The sequence below is a fragment of the Pelodiscus sinensis genome, chromosome 1 (assembly GCF_052426305.1).
Source record: "Pelodiscus sinensis isolate ZL-2025 chromosome 1, ASM5242630v1, whole genome shotgun sequence".
NCBI lineage: Eukaryota > Metazoa > Chordata > Testudines > Trionychidae > Pelodiscus > Pelodiscus sinensis.
Window position 1 is genome coordinate 249,241,154 of NC_143052.1, and position 16,775 is coordinate 249,257,928.

A 16,775-nucleotide genomic window follows, 5' to 3' on the forward strand; every position below is an offset into this window, starting at 1 on the left:
GTCTAGACTGCATCTCTCTGCTGATGGAGGGATGCAAATCAAGCACTGGGGAAGTGCAAATGAGCCCGGGATTTAAATATCCTGGGCTTCATTTGCATACTCACGTTCTGATGCTGTGCTGATCAGGCTCGGTGTCGAAAGTGAAAGCAAAGTGTAGCTGCAGCTCTGCCGACAGCGGGGAGCTTTTTTGGCAGATCCTGTACTCCTCAGTACATCCCTCTGTCTAGACATAACCTGGGTCCTTTAAATTGCCCCCACTGGTTCATGCCCTGCAGTCCCATCAGTATTGAAAGCTGACTAGAGGAGGCTAGACCCCAACCCCCCCCCCCCCCTTCTTCCTGAGGCCCCCTATGGGCCAGGAAAGACTGGCTCCCTATGGGCCAGGAAAGACTCTCGTCAGCCCTGCTGGCCATGGATTGGACCTTCAAAGTGCTATTTCTTGTACTTTTCCCCCCTCAGACTTGACAGGGACTAATGGGGCAGATTCTATATTCATTTTGCATGTAGAACTACTATTGACAGGAGTTTCACATGCTGAAAGAATATACCAGAGTGTTTAGGCCCCTAGTATATGTCGAGAAGGGCCCCATCATGATCCTCATCCCTGGTTGGGTTCCAGGTCCTTCAATAGAAATGTCATCTGTCAAGGTTAGAATATTCATATTTAGGTGCTTTAAATCAGGCACATATACAAAGTGCTTAAATATGGATTAGATATTTGGGCATATTTGACTTTATCTACTCTATGTTAAATGACCCCAAAAAGAAACATTTGGCAACATTTGATGACTGCAGAGATGCTGTGAAGACTGTTCTCTGAAGTGCTTGCAAACCCTCCTAGCTTGGTGTCATCTACACATTTTATAAACATATTCTCCATTCCCTTGGTCAAAAAAGCGAATAGAATGTTAGGAGTCATTAAAAAAGGGATAGAGAATAAGACAAAGAATATCTTATTACCTCTATATAAAACCATGGTAGGTCCACATCTTGAATACTGTGTACAGATGTGGTGACCTCATCTCAAAAAAGATAGATAGGCATTAGTTCAGAAAAGAGCAGCAAAAATGATTAGGGATTTGGAACGGGTGCCATATGAATATTGATTAAAAAGACTTGAACTTTTCAGCTTAGAAAAGAGGAGACTAAGGGGGGATATGATAGAGGTCTATAAAATCATGACTGGTATGAAAAAAGTGAATAAGGAAAAGTTATTTACTTAGTCCCACAACTAGGGTTCACCAAATGAAATTAATAGGTAGCAGGTTTAAAACCAACAAAAATAAGTGTTTCCTTACTCAGTGCACAGTCAACCTGTGGAACTCCTTGCCAGAGGATGCGGTAAAGACTAGAACTTTAACAGGGGTCAAAAAAGAGCTAGATAGATTCATAGAGATTAGGTCCATCAATGGCTATTAGCCAGGACGGGTAGGAATGGTATCCCTAGCCTCTGTTTCTCTGGAGGTGAGTGGCAGGAGGGATCGCATGAGGTTTACTTGCTGTGATCCCTCCCTTTTGGGCATCTGGTATTGGCTACTGTCGGCAGACAGGATGCTGGGCTAGATGGACCGTTGGTCTGACCCAGTATGGCCATTCTTATGTTCTTATGTTCTTATTTGATAGCTTGTTGGAGGGTTGTGTTTCTTTGTTAGTTTGTGTGGATTGGTTTGTTTTTGTGTTTTGCTGATCTACATGTAGTTAATTGGTAATCTAAGTACAATTCTTAGTTGAAGGGACTGTCTTTATAAAAAATAACCTAGACAAATACCACACTTGTTACCAAACACTGTAGAAAAACAGTGAATTAAATGAGCCAGCAGGGTGAACTACTTTCTCAATTTTTGAGGTGGAGGTAGTGTTTCTAAAGGTGGGAGAAATGAATCTCATTGGTCAAAGGATATGTTTCTCAGGACACAATATTTCCATACAGAACAAAAAGAACTCTTTAAGATTATGTCTACAAAATTGCAGCAAACTAACCCCTCTGGTTCACATGAAGGTTTTAGTTTATTAAAAGACTCCATAATTTAAGCTCCCTCTTACCTCTAAAATGAATGCCATCTTGCATTCTATTCATGTGTAACTCCTGTTGTTGTCACTTCTATATAGCAATACTATGCATAGAATCAGAGAATCATAGAACACTAGAACTGAAAGGGACCTCAAGAGGTCATCTAGTCCAGTCCCCTGCCTTCACAGCAGGACCCAGTACCATTTAGACCATCCCTGATAAATGTCTGTCTAACCTGCTCTTAAATATCTCCAGAGATGGAGATTCCACAATCTCCCTAGGAAATTTATTCCAGTGTTTAACCACCCTGACAGTTAGGAAGTTTTTCCTAATGCCCAACCTAAACCTTCCCTGATGCAGTTTAAGCCCAGTGCTTCTTGTCCTATCCTCAGAGGCCAAAGAGAACAATTTTTTTCCCTCCTCCTTGTGACATCCTTTTAGATACCTAAAACAACACTATCATGTCCCCTCTTAGTTTCTTTGACCATGGGACTCTGTTTTGGGCACAAGGATTGTTAGGAATAGATGGTATCCACCTAACAAAGAGAGGAAGGGGCATCTTCATGGGCAGGCTTGCAAACCTAGTGAGGAGGGCTTTAAACTAGGTTCATTGGGGGACGGTGATCAAAACCCTGAGGGGAGTGGGGAAGTCGGATATGAGGAAGAAATGCAAAGAGGAACGAGCAACAAAGGTGGACCCCTGATTTGAATGCAGAGGATATGGCGATCAACTGGTTATCTAAGGTGTTTGTACGCAAATGCGAGAATCCTGGGTAACAAACAGGAAGAATTGGAGGCCCTGGCCCAGTCCAAGAACTACGATTTGTTTGGGATAACAGAGACTTGGTGGGATGACTCACATGACTGGAGCACTGTCATGGAAGCATATAAACTGTTCAGAAAGAACAGGCAGGGGAGAAAAAGAGGAGGAGTTGAACTGTATATAAGAGAGCACTATGATTGCTCAGAACTCTAGTATATAGAGGGAGAAAAGCCTGTTGAGAGTCTATGGGTGAAGTTTAGTGGTGTAAGTAACAGTGGTGATGTTGTGGTTGGTGTCTGCTACAGGCTGCTGAAACAGGTAGATGAGGCTTTCTTCGGACAACTGAGAGAAGTTTCCAGATTTCAGGCCCTGGTTCTCATGGGGAACTTTAATCACCCTGACATCTATTGGGACACCACTAAGGCAGTACACAGACAGTCCAGAAAGCTTTTGGAGAATGTTGGGAATAACTTCCTGGTACAAGTGCTGCCAGATCCGACTAGGGGCTATACATAGCTAGACCTGCTGCTCACAAACAGGGAAGATCTAATAGAGGAAGACAACCCTATTAGTGGGTGACAACCTGGGAAGCAGTGATCATGAGATGGTAGATTTCAGGATCCTAACCAAAGGAAGTAAAGAGACTAGTGAAATACACACCTTGAACTTCAGAAAAGCAGACTTTAACTCTCGCAGGGTATGTCTACACTACAGCACTAATTCGAACTAAGCTAATTCGAATTAGTGCATCTAGACCTAAAAACTAGTTTGAATTAGCATTTTGCTAATTCGAACTAGCATGTCCACATTGAGTGGACCCTGAACCGAGGTAAAGGATGGCCGGAAGCAATGTTGGCAGGGCATCAGATTAGGACTGTTGGCAGGGCATCAGATCAGAGCGTGGAGCTGCTATCTCAGGCTAGCCAAGGGCTGTGCTTAAAGGGTCCCGACCCCCACCCCAGACAGACAGTTCTCAGGGGTTCCCCACCTGCAAAGCAGTCCTGGCTTGGAGTGCCCTGAGTGCCCGCACTCAGCACATCACAGCACTTGGCCATCAGACCGGCTGCACTTGCCGCAGGCTGCCATCCAGGGGGGGAGTAAATCGGGGGGAATGCAGGAGAGCTTCCACCCCGAGGAGCCTGCAGAGACACCCCAGTCCTCCCCATCGGGGGCTCGTACCCCATTCCTTCCTCACCTCCTTCCACTTACCCCTGCCTAGTCCCCCTTCCTGATGTACAAAATAAAGGACACGTGTGGTCAAAAATAGAAACTATCTTTATTGAACAAAACTCGGGGAGACTGGGAAAAGGAGGTGGAAGAGGGGAAGAGAGAGGGTGGGAAAGGGGAGGGCAACTAAAATGATCAGGGGTTTGGAACAGGTCCCATATGAAGAGAGGCTAAAGAGACTGGGACTTCTCAGCTTAGAAAAGAGGAGACTGATGCGGGATATGATAGAGGTCTGTAAAAGCATGAGTGGTGTGCAGAGGATGCATAGAGAAAAGTTCTTCATTAGTTCCCATAATAGAAGGACTAGAGGACACCAAATGAAATGAATGGGTAGCAGGCTTCAAACTAATAACAGAAAGTTCTTCTTCACAAAGCAAATAGTCAACCTGTGGAACTCCTTGCTGCAGGAGGCTGTGAAGGCTAGAACTAGAACAGAGTTTAAAGAGAAGTTAGATAAAGTGATGGAGGTTGGGTCCATGGAGCGGTATTAGCCAGGGGGTAGAAAAGATGTCCCTGGCCTCTGTTTGTGGAAGGCTGGAGATGGATGGCACGAGACAAATGGCTTGGTCATTGTCTTTGGTCCATCCCCGCCAGGGTCCCTAGTGTTGGCCACTGTCGGCAGACAGGCTACTGGGCTAGATGGACCTTTGGTCTGACCCAGTACGGCCGTTCTAAGCTCAGGGCTCAGGGTCGGGGGTCTCACTGGACCACCCTGATTTTCATGCAAAACTGCTCCTGGGTGACCAGGCTGGCAGCTCTCCTGCCCTAGATGGCCACTTTCCTGTGCCTAGTGCGGACGTCGTGGATGAGGTTCACGATGTCCGCACTAGACCAGGTGGGTGCCCACCTCTTGCGGACCCAGGCAGGCTCCCAGGAGCTACCAGCCTGGTCCCGGGAAGAGGCGGAGGGCTGGGTGGCAGAGTGTGGCTGGTTCGTGCCGTGCCAGGTGCAGGGTCTGCTGGCTGGGTGCTGGTAGGCTTGCACCTGGCATGAGCACCGTAGCCAGCCCGTGCCCCTTTAAGGGCTCCGGGGCTGGGAGGAGGGCAGACGAGTTTCCCTGGTGGTGCCCAGAGTGGCCACCAGGAAAAGTTGGGGAGGGCTAGCCTCCCACTAGTTCGAATTAAGGGGCTACACAGCCCTTAATTCGAACTACTTAATTCGAACTAGGCGTTAGTCATCGCAGAATGAGGTTTACCTAGTTCGAATTAAGCGCTCGCTCCGCTGGCTCGAATTAAGTTCGAACTAGCGGTTTGTATGTGTAGTGCCTATCAAAGTTAATTCAAACTAACGTCTGTTAGTTCGAATTAACTTTGTAATGTAGACATACCCTCAGAGACCTGACGGGCAGATTGCCCTGGAATGCTAACATGAAGGGGAACGGAGCCCAAGAGAGCTGGCAGTATTTTAAAGAAGCCTTATTGAAGGCACAGAAGGAAACCATTCCAATGCATAGCAAGAGAAACAAATATGGTAGGAGACCAGATTGGATTACTGGGGAAATCCTTGGTGAACTTAAGCACAAAAAGGGAGCTAAAAAAAGTGGAAACTTGGACAGATGACTAGGGAGGGGTATCAATGTATAGCTCGAGAATGCAGGGGAGATATCGGGAAAGTGGAAGTGCAATTGGAATTGCAACTCACAGGGGATGTGAAGGATAACAAGAAAGGTTTCTAAAAGCATGTTAGCAAGAAGAAGGTGATCAGAGAGGGTGTAGGGCCCCTACTGGATGAGGGTGGTAACCTTGTGACAGATGATGTGGGAAAAGCTGAAGTACTTAATGCTTTCTTTGCCTCTGTCTTCACAGAAAAGGTCAGCTCCCAGACTAATCGCTAAATGATGCAATATGGGACAACGGTGGACAGCCCTTGGTGGGGAAAGAACAGGTTAGGAACTATTTCGAAAAGCTAAAGGTACATAAATCCATAGGTCTGTACTCAATGCATCCGAGGGTACTGAGGAAGTTGGCAAATATCATTGAGGAGCCTTAGGCAATATCTTTGAAAAGTCGTGGAGATCGGGAGAAATCCCGGATGATTGGAAAAAGGCAAATGTAGTGCCCATCTTCAAAAAGGGGAAGAAGGACGATCCGGGCATCTATAGGCCAGTCAGTCTTACCTCGGTCCCTGGAAAAATCATGGAAGGGATTCTTAAGGAATCCATTTTTAAGCACTTGGAAGAGGGGAAGGTGATCAAGAATAGTCAGCATGGATTCATGAAGGGCAAGTCATGCCTGACCAATCTGATTAGCTTCTATGATGAGGTAACTGGCTCTCTGGATATGGGAAAGTCAGTGGATGTGATATACCTTGACTTTAACAAGGCTTTTGATACTGTCTCCCACAATATTCTTGCCAGCAAGTTAAGGGAATATGGATTGGATAAATGGACGGTAAGATTGGATAAATGGACAGTAAGAAAGCTGGCTGGAAGGTCGGGCCCAACGAGTAGTGATCAACGGCTCGATGTCAGGATGGTGGTTGGTTTCTAGCGGAGTGCCCCAAGGTTTGATTCTGGGACCGGTTTTGTTCAACATCTTTATTAATGACCTGGATGAGGGGATGGATTACACCCTCAGCAAGTTTATGGATGACACTAAGCTAGGGGGACAGGTAGACACGCTGGAGGGCAGGGATAGAGTCCAGAGTGACTTAGACAAATTGGAGGCTTGGGCCAGAAGAAATCTGATGAGGTTCAACAAGGACAAGTGTAGAGTCCTGCACTTGGGATGGAAGAATCCCAAGCATTGTTACAGGCTGGGGACCAACTGGCTAAGTAGTGCTGTAGAAAAGGCCCTGGGGGATACAGTGGATGAGAAGCTGGACATGAGTCAACAGTGTGCCCTTGTAGCCAAAAAGGGTAATGACATAGTAGGTTGCATTAAGGGAGCATTGCCAGTTGATCCAGAGATGTGATTATTCCTCTTTACTCGGCTCTGGTGAGGCCACATCTGGAGTATTGTGTCCAGTTCTGGTCCCCCAATTACAGGAAGGATGTTGATGCATTGGAGAGGATCCAGCAGAGGGCAACCAAAATGACTAGGGGGCTGGAGCATATGACCTACGAGGAGAGGCTGAGGAAGTTGGATCTGTTTAGTCTGCAGAAGCGAAGAGTGAGGGGGGATTTGATAGCAGCCTTCAACTTCCTGAAGGGAGGTTCCAAAGAGGCTTGAGAAAGGCTGTTCACAGTAGTGATGGATGGCAGAACAAGAAACAACGGTCTCAAGTTGCGGTGGGAGAAGTCCAGGTTGGATATTAGAAAAAACTATTTCATTAGGAGGGTGTTGAAGCACTGGAATGGGTTACCTAGGGAAGCAGTGGAGTCTCCATCCCTAGAGGTATTTAAGTCTCGGCTTGACAAAGCCCTGGCTGGGTGGATTTAATTGGGATTGGTCCTGCCTTGGTCAGGGGGCTGGACTTGATGGCCTTCTAAGGTCTCTTCCAGCTCTATGGTTCTATGATTAGTCTTCTCCTTTCCAAACTAAACAAACCCAATTCTTTCAGTCTTTCTTCATAGGTCATGTTCTCTAGACCTTTAACCATTCTTGTTGCTCTTCTCTGGACCTTCTCCAGTTTCTCCACATCTTTCTTGAAATGTGGTGCCCAGATCTGGACACAAGATTCCAATTGAGGCCTAATCGGTGCAGAGTAGAGGGGAAGAATGACTTCTTGTGTCTCGATCACAACAGTCCTGCACCCCAGAATCATGTTTCCTTTTTTTGCAATAGCATCACACTGTTGGCTAATATTTAGCTTGCTGTCCACTATTACCCCTAGATCTCTCCCTGCAGTATTCCTTCCTGGACAGTCACTTGCCAATCTGTCTTTGTGACACAGCTTGTTCCTTCCTAAGAGGAGTATTTTTCATTTGTCCTTATTAAACTTCATTCTATTTACCTTAGACCATTTCTCCAGTTTGTCCAGATCATTTTGAATTATGGCCCCATACTCCAAAGTTGGATAAGGTTTATGTTCTACTCAGAATGGCTAGGATCCATTTTTGTGTGTTTGAGGTTCAGTAGAAGTCTTTTCACACACAGTATTATAGCACCCCACAAAAATCCAGTATCCAACTTAATAGAAGACTTAAAACAAAGCAGAAGAGTTGTTCTATTAACACATTTATAGAAATGTGGGTATCCACTTGAGTATACAGTTTAGAATCTCCATAGGTATCATTCTAAAAATGCATCTGTCTCATTCAACGTCAGTGTTTTTCAAAAGCTGTCGCATTTTGCATCTCTGTTTAACAAAGATCACACAGCAGCCAACATACAATCTCAACATAAAGACTAAATCAATGTGCAGTTGACCTCCCAAAGTCATTCTCCTAGTTTATTATTAGTGACAATGAAAGAATTGAAGTGAGAGTAGTGTGATAGGGTCTATTCACACTATGTCATGTTTTATACAGTGTGCTAGCTTGCTGTTGTATGGTTTTCCTGAGAGAGGTGATAGTGTTAGACATTTTCTGTCAGAAGCTTAAAAAATATAAACTATTTAGTCACTTGGTGAAAGCCTGTAAAATTCTTAGAAGAACACAGTCTATCTATACTGTTAAGACTTGTGAAATGCAGTATATCATGGAAAGCATAAAGGAAATCACTTAATCTACCTTATCAGTCTATTGAAAAACAAATTCAAATGCTAACAGTCACAATTTTGGAACATTACTGAGATGATTTCTGTGACATCTGTAGATAGTTTTTTTCTTTGGGAAATGTAAAAATATAACAATTTATAATTTGAAACTTTTCCTAACAAGAGGTAAAGCTTAACAATAACACTTATGCCTCACCCATAAATCAGGTAGAATCAGAACAAAATGTGGAGATAAATACCCCTAAAGAAAGAAAGGGATCAGTGGAGAGTAAATATTTGTCTTTTAATGAGTTTTATTTAAAAAGAGGAACTGTTCCTCTTCCCACACCAGTGTACATGTGGGCTGTGTCTACATTGGCACCCCTTTCCGGAAAAGGGATGCTAATGTAGACTTCGGAATTGCAAATTCCGCGGGGGATTTAAATATCCACCGCGGCATTTGCATTTACATGGCTGCCGCTTTTTTCCGGCTTGGGGATAAGCCAGAGAAAAGCGCCAGTCTAGACATGATTCTCCGGAAAATAAGCCCTTTTGAATTGAATCCTCCCGCAAGTGACCCGTGCCCCATGCTACAGAGGAAGGCGAAAAACCTCCAGGGCCTCTGCCAATCTATCCTGGAGGAAAATTCCTTCCCGACCCCAAATATGGCAATCAGCTGAACTCTGAGTATGTGGGCAAGACTCACCAACCAGACACCCAGAAAAAAGTTCTCTATAGCATCTCCTATCTTCCCACATTGGCCTATTTACCACTGATAGTGAAAGGTCAATTAATTGCCAAGATCATGTTACCTCATCAAACCATCCTCTTCATAAACTCATTTAGCTTTATCTTGAAGCCAGATAGGTCTTTTGCCCCCACTACTTCCCTTGGAAGGCTGTTCCAGAACTTCACTCCTCTGATGATTAGAAACCTTCACCTAATTTTGAGTCTAAACTTTCTAATAGCCATCTTATATCCATTTGTTCTTGTGTCCACATTGGTATTGAGCTTAAATAATTCCTCTCCCTCCCTGGCATTTATTCCTCTAATATATTTAAAGAGAGCAATCATATCTCCCCTCAGCCTTCTTTTGGTTAAGTAAAAAAGCCAAGTTCCTTGAGTCTCCTTTCATAAGACAGGTTTTCCATTCCTCAGATCATCCTAGTGGCCCTTCTTTGTACCTGTTCCAGTTTGAATTCATCCTTCTTTAACATGGGAGACCAGAACTGCACACAGTATTCCAAATAAGGTCTCACCAATGCCTTGTATAACGGCACTAACACCTCCTTATTCCTACTGGAAATACCTCGCCTAATCCATCCCAAGACTTTTTCACAGCCATGTCACCATGGCGGCTCATAGTCATCCTGTGATCAACCAGGACTCTGAGGTCCTTCTCTTCGTCCGTTACTTCCAACTGATGTGTCCCCAGCTTATAACTAAAATTCTTGTTATTAATCCCTAAATGCATAACCTTACACTTCTCAATGTTAAATTTCATCCTATTACTATTACTCCAATTTACAAGACCATCCAGATCTTCCTGTATGATATCCCTATATTTTTCTGAAATGGCAATACCTCCCAACTTTGTGTCATCCACAAACTTTATTAACACACTCCCACTTTTAGTGCCGAGATCAGTAATAAAAAGATTAAATAACAATGGTCCCAGAACTGATCCCTGAGGAACTCCGCTAGTAACCTCTGTTCAGCCTGACAGCTCACCTTTCAGTATGATTCGCTGCAGTCTCCCCTTTAACCAGTTCCTTATCCACCACTCAATTTTCATATTGATCCCCATCTTTTCCAATTTAACCAATAATTCCCCATGTGGCATCTGTCTGTGAGTCTATTTGTTCAAGAATTCCTACTACACAGTAAGAGCTAAGACCCCCATATATGGTATGCAACTTCCTCTTATTCTAACTTAAAGCAAGTTCAGGGTTTGGTTGTGCCAGGAAAACAGGAAGTACCTAGAATGGGATTGTTCCCCATAACATTAAAAGGAAGGGGGCTCATTGGAGGCCAGCAATATTGCTAAGTGACCATTTGGGGCAGTGAGTGCAGGGAACAGCTATACTGCAGGGTGACCAGTAGGGGTAGCCACCGAAGCTAGACTGTGGCCATTTGGGGACTGTCCTGTGAATGTTGCCGGCCACTGGAGCAAGTAAGTGCCCCCCCATCCCAAACAGTGCTGGATAGGGTGGAGCCTCACTGCAGTTCCCCTGGAGCTACCCCCCAGGGCTGGGAAGCAAAGCATGCCCCCCAGGAACCCTCCCCAAAACAGAGGCCAAAGCTAGGAACCATGGCCTGCCCCCCACTTCCTCCCCCCCCCCCGCCCCGGAGATGACCCCCATAAGGAAAGGCCAGAGCTAGGAACTGCAGCCCAGCCACAGACCAGCTTCTGGGTTTGGGGGCGGGGAGCTGGAGGTTAGGGCTAGGACCCAGAGCACTGTCTCCCCTCTTCTCTCTCTCTCTCTCTTTCCCCCCTCCCCCTCAACAGGCAAGCCTATTCCAGGTTCATCCTATTTTTCTGGTTCAGCCTCTTTCAATATTAGCTCAGTTATGTCAGTTTAGAGGATTGTACTTGTTTTGGTGATTCCTTCTCTGTTTAGTTTTAAATGAAGCAGGCACATCCCATTTTCCTGGCATATTCAGACCCTTAAGAAGAAAAAGCTGTATACTGTTCTTGGAGGTCCTAGCTCTTGCCATTTAGGAGGAGTTCTTGATCAAACAGGCAAACAGACAATCTTTCCAAAATACATAGCAGATTAGTGGTGGTTGGAAATTTTCTGATGGATAGCTCTTCTGGGGTTTTTGGTTTTTTTTCTTAAGGTTTGTTTTGTTTTTCTGAAAGCATCAGCATCAAATTTTCCAGCTCATTGACAATTCTGTTGGTGAGCTACTGCAGATCTGGGGCTTCCAGGGCTAGGTCTTGGAAACATATTTCATTTCAGAAACACTGGAATATTTAAGATGTGGGAACGTTGTGCTATTTCTAAAACAAAATATTGAAGACTTCCATTTTTTTGAAAAAAGTAGTGTTTGGATTTTCAGCCTACGTCAGGATTTTTTCCCCAAATGGCCATTTTATTTGTGTGTGTATATGTGTGTACCTGGAAATCCATGTCTTGGCCAGCTCTACCAAGAACACACAACCTGTTCCTGGTTTTCCTGAGTCCCTACCTCCCTGGGATACATCTGAGTCATACACACACACACACACACACACACACACACACGCGACCCTCACAGTAATTGTTATTGCTCTCAGAGCTCTCTTAGCCCTGGTTTGCACTCGGATTTTATTTCAAAATAACCATCCACCCCCCGGTCATATTTATAAGCAGAGCATCCTCACTACTAAGCCAGTTACTTTGAAATAACAGGCTGCTGAATTCGAAATCTATACTCCTGCTTTTCATCAGGAGCAATGCTAATTCGGAAATAGTTAATTTGAAATAACAATAGTGTGTATGCTCCAGTACCACTATTTTGATATAATTACTCCCCAGTGTAATTCAAACTAATTACTCCCTATTGCTTACTGGGGCTCTAACTCCAAGGTAGTGCATCCACATTAACAAAACCCTCCTTGGACTAATTTTAAGGCTTCCCTGTAATGTGGACACACTAGTTAGAATTTCTTAAATCAGAAGTTATTAAGTCAAATTTAGTGATTTCAAAATACTTTCCAATTGTAGACATGGGCTTGGGTTTTCATCTGATCCATTTTTGGTGCACTGAAGAAATTCATCAAGTCTTTGAATGTGCTGTTCAGATACTCTGCCATGAGAGGATAATAGTGAAGTTGACAATCTATCTAGTTGCCTCCTTACATTTTGCATGTTACATGCAAGATTACAATCTACTGTGAAAAATTATCTAACTGTAAAGGTCAGGAATAAGCTTCTTAAGGAGGTTTTGGAGCCCTCATCATGAGAGATTTTTAAAGAAAAGTTTGCACAAACACCTCTCAGGGATGGCCCAGGTTTACTTAGTTCTGCCAGAGCACAGAGGTCTGGATAAGATGTCCTCTCAACATTCCTTCTAGCCCTACATTTCTATAACTATTAATCAGTATAATGCCTTTTCAAATTAAAGTTTATATGGGTCTCAGGTAGCTAAATCTATATGCCAGGCTTTCAAAATGAATTGGAGCTGCCCTTTGCATCCATACTGCTAGAAATCTGGAACTTCTGGATTTAGACAGTTCTGAAATTTATTTTCAAAATGTCTTGCTACCTGCACTTTTTTTGTTTTCATTTTTATGCCCTGATTGAGTTTTATTGTATAGGCTTGCAATCTCAAAGAGCTGTCCCCCCTCCCCCCTCTTATTTTAAAAAGACAAGCTGTATTGTCAATTTGGTTTGTGAAGTTAATTCAGAATTATTTGTCACTAATTCTGCAGGTCAGAATTTATCCTTTTCTGTAGTTTTGTGATAACTTAATATTCAGCATGTTAAAATGTGGCTCTCTATTTCTGGCACACATGGCCAGTATGTTGTCTCCCCGCCCCCCACCCTGCAAATCAAACTTGCTTTATTCTTTTTTCATTCCTATTCCCTAAACTCTATATACTCAATCTACTGTGAAAAAATATGTTGCTTTTACCTTAATCTCCATTTAGTACCTTGCACAACAAAACAGCACGAGAGGATGATGTTGGTATAGCAGGGTCCAAAGGGGATATCCCCTTCTAGAGAATCACACAGATCACTTCCTTTTGTCATTTTAAATTATAATTTCAAAGACTTGATTTTGTAAGAGACCACATTTGTGACAAAAGAAATAAAAAATGAGACATCTCATTGTAAGAAAGGGGTTTTTTTTTTTTACATGCCAGATATGATACTTCAAAGAAAAAACCCTGCCTCCATTTCCAATTTTTCTAACAGCTCAAACCTTTTGGTAATGGGATAAACTTTTCAAGATTCACAGTGGTCATGCTGTCTTGAATTAAAGGTCAGTTGTCATTTCTGATTTTTTTGTTTTTATATTTTTTGCGCAAACAGTAACCCTATTACAATTTTTTTTCTAAAAATGAGTAGGATGAGTGTCTGATACTTTTCAAATTATATAGGGTGAACCTTTCTAGATCAGCGGCATTCATGGTCTGGCATGATTTTAGTTACCTAGATGTCCACTTACCGTGAGTGGGACCAAGTTTCCCACAGTCCCATAAAGTTTGTTTATAGCCACCAGTTTTGACTTTCAGGCTATGTCTACACTGCAGGTTTCTTGTGCAAGAACTTTTTGCAGAAGAGATTCTGAAGAAAGTTCTTGTGCAAGAGCACATCTACACTGCTATGTGCTTTTGTGCAATAGATGTGCTTTTGCATAAGAGAGCATCCACCCTGCCATGGACGCTGTTATGCAAGAAAGCTCTGATGGCCATTCTTTGAATGGCCATCAGAGCATCTGTGTTTTTTCCAACAGGGGTTTCTTGAGCAAGAAACCCCTGTTGTCCATCCAAACACAGCTTTTTGTGCAAGAGATCTTGTGCAAAAAGGCTTATTCCTTGTAGAAAGAATCCTTGCACAAAGGCTTATTATTCATAGAACTCTTGTACAAAAATCCCTCTCGTCTGATGATCTACTGTACTTTTTCTTGCACAAAAATGCACTTGTAGTGGGAACGCTCCATGAGTTTTTGCACAAAAACAACTGTTTTTGAGCAAAAACTCTGATTTGTAGACGTAGCCTCAGTGTTCTGTGCTGTTATTAAGCTCTAACTTACCACTAAATGTCTTCTAAGAGCACAGTAAGCAGTAGAAGTGTTGGTAATGCTGCTATACAATATTGATTTTCCAGCAAATTCTTTGGTTTGGCACCGGTTAGGTCCCCAGGGTGCTGGACGTGAGTGGTTCAACTAGCATATGATTTTAATGTACTCTGTGGGTGCTGAGAAGTATAAATAATTTGTACTACTAACCAAGCACTCAATCTGGTTTATTTCTGATGAGCATCCTTCCTCTTTTTCATACCTCTTAGTTTTTCCTTCTTCATAGGCTATCAGGAAGAAAAATATTCACCTGCTTAAATATCTATGAAACCAGACCTAGCAAACTCTAATTACCATATAAACAACTGTAACAGGAATGAATGTGTCATTACCACAGAACCATCAGTGGATTCCTCCCATTAACATGATTTTCACTATCTTTTGTGATGTACTTGTCTTCTCTTGTCATAATCCACTTCCTGCAATAATTCCAGGTGGCCTCAGGAAACCTACATTTTTCTTTCCTAAAATGTTGTTTAATGAATGCAGATACAGAGAAATGTGCATAAACAAAGAAATGCAATGTGGCTGAGAACAAAATGTATCAGTGATTTGCAAGCTAACTAGTATACTTGCAGCTGTTTTATCAGGGGCCAGAGTGCCAACACTAAATCCACTTCAGCTAGGTGGATATAAAAGGTTAAGGGCCAATGTACACATTAAACATGCTAAATTAAGACTAGTCATGTAATAAAAAAGATAACAATCCATTGTTTAGAGTCGCTAGCACAGCAGGGGGCTGGTGTTGTGGTGGGTGCTGGGGTCAAGGCAGGAGTTGGGGGGCTTAGGCCATGTAATGGAGGGTGCAGGAGTCAGTGAAGGGTGTTGGGTGTGGCTAGTCTCCCCCAGCCAAAGGTTCACTCGCCTCACTTGCCTCCCTTGTTAGAGAGACAGGAACAATAAGGTAACACCTTCTTCTCTAGACTTGAAGAAAAGCTCAGTGTAATCTTGAAAGAGTGTCTCTCTCACTGTAGGAGTCAATTGCGGAAGAACTCTGTACGTGTGAAGTATAGGGGTGGTGAGGCCTGCATTCCCCCCCTTTTTTTTCATTCTCCCCCCCTTCACTCTTACTGATGAGCCAGAAGCAAGCCTCTAGGAACATATACCATTGTAGCAAGAACCAATTTTAGGCACCGGTGCCTTGGAAGCTGAGACAACCTCCCACTTCGTCCGCAGCCAAAATGGGGTTTCTGGCTAGCCAAAGGGATTTAAGAAATGCCGCTTTTCCTATCATGTTGTTCTTTTAATTAAGGGGCACAGCTGATAGCTGTCAGGAAATAAACTACTTGTGTTTGACAGTTACCTGTGTAGCATCCTTTGTACTTTGAGAACCTAGTGACGGACCTGAGATTTACTCTTGCCAGCAACACTCACACACTGAAGATTGTCCAGTAAAAGATATTAGTTTATTACCTGCCTTGTCCCTCTGTTATATGGCTCACAGATTGGCTTCAGAGTCCCAATGAGGTAAAGTTCCAGCCCCTCAGAGTCAAACTGAGGAAATCAAGTTCTGGTTGTTTGGTCACTCCTTTTAGCAAACGCATTATTCCCATAGACAAGAGTTGGTAAAAGCTGATGGTCCCTTGCTGGCTCTTCTATTCAAGGTCAGACACCTAGGCACCAGGTGCAATTGGAGACTGAAATACAATTTGTCTCTCACAGAATCAGAACAGGGAGGGAGTTAGATATACAATTGCAAGTCAAAGCTGCTGAGTTCAGATTTCAACACAGACCCAGATCAGAGAAAATATGTATTTACCATGTAGTTCATATATTTGTTTTACATTGTCTGCTATTCAGGAACCATTTTATGAACCTATTAAATCCCTCTCCTCTGTGAGGCGATGTTTATTCTGTAGCCTTTTTGCGCAAAAACATATGCAAATGAGGCTAAGTGTGGAATATCATTTTCATAATTAATAAGTGCCTGTTTTTGCGCAAGAGGCTTTTGCGCAAAAAGGAGCCATCTACACGGTTCCTTTTTGTGCAAAAAACCCCTCGTGCAAGAGCCATTCTTCCAGAAAAAAATGCTGAAAAACAGCTCTTGTGCAAATGAGGTGGTTTTGTGCAAAAAGGAGCCATGAAAACGGAGCCTTTTTGCACAAAAGCCTCTTGCGCAAAAACGGGTGCTCATTAATTATGAAAACAAGGCATGATGATATTCCATTTTTAGCCTCATTTGCATGTTTTTGCGCAAAAAGGCTACAGTATAGACGTACCCTAAGTGTCCCCTTGGTACAGATTGCCACAGCCATACTGCTCTGTCAGAAGTTGGTCCAATAAATGGTATTACCTCACTCACTATGTCTCTCAATCTAAGTGGCACAATCACATCATCATAGAATCATAGAATACTAGGACTGGAAGGGACCTCGAGAGGTCATCGAGTCCAGTCCCCTGCCCTCA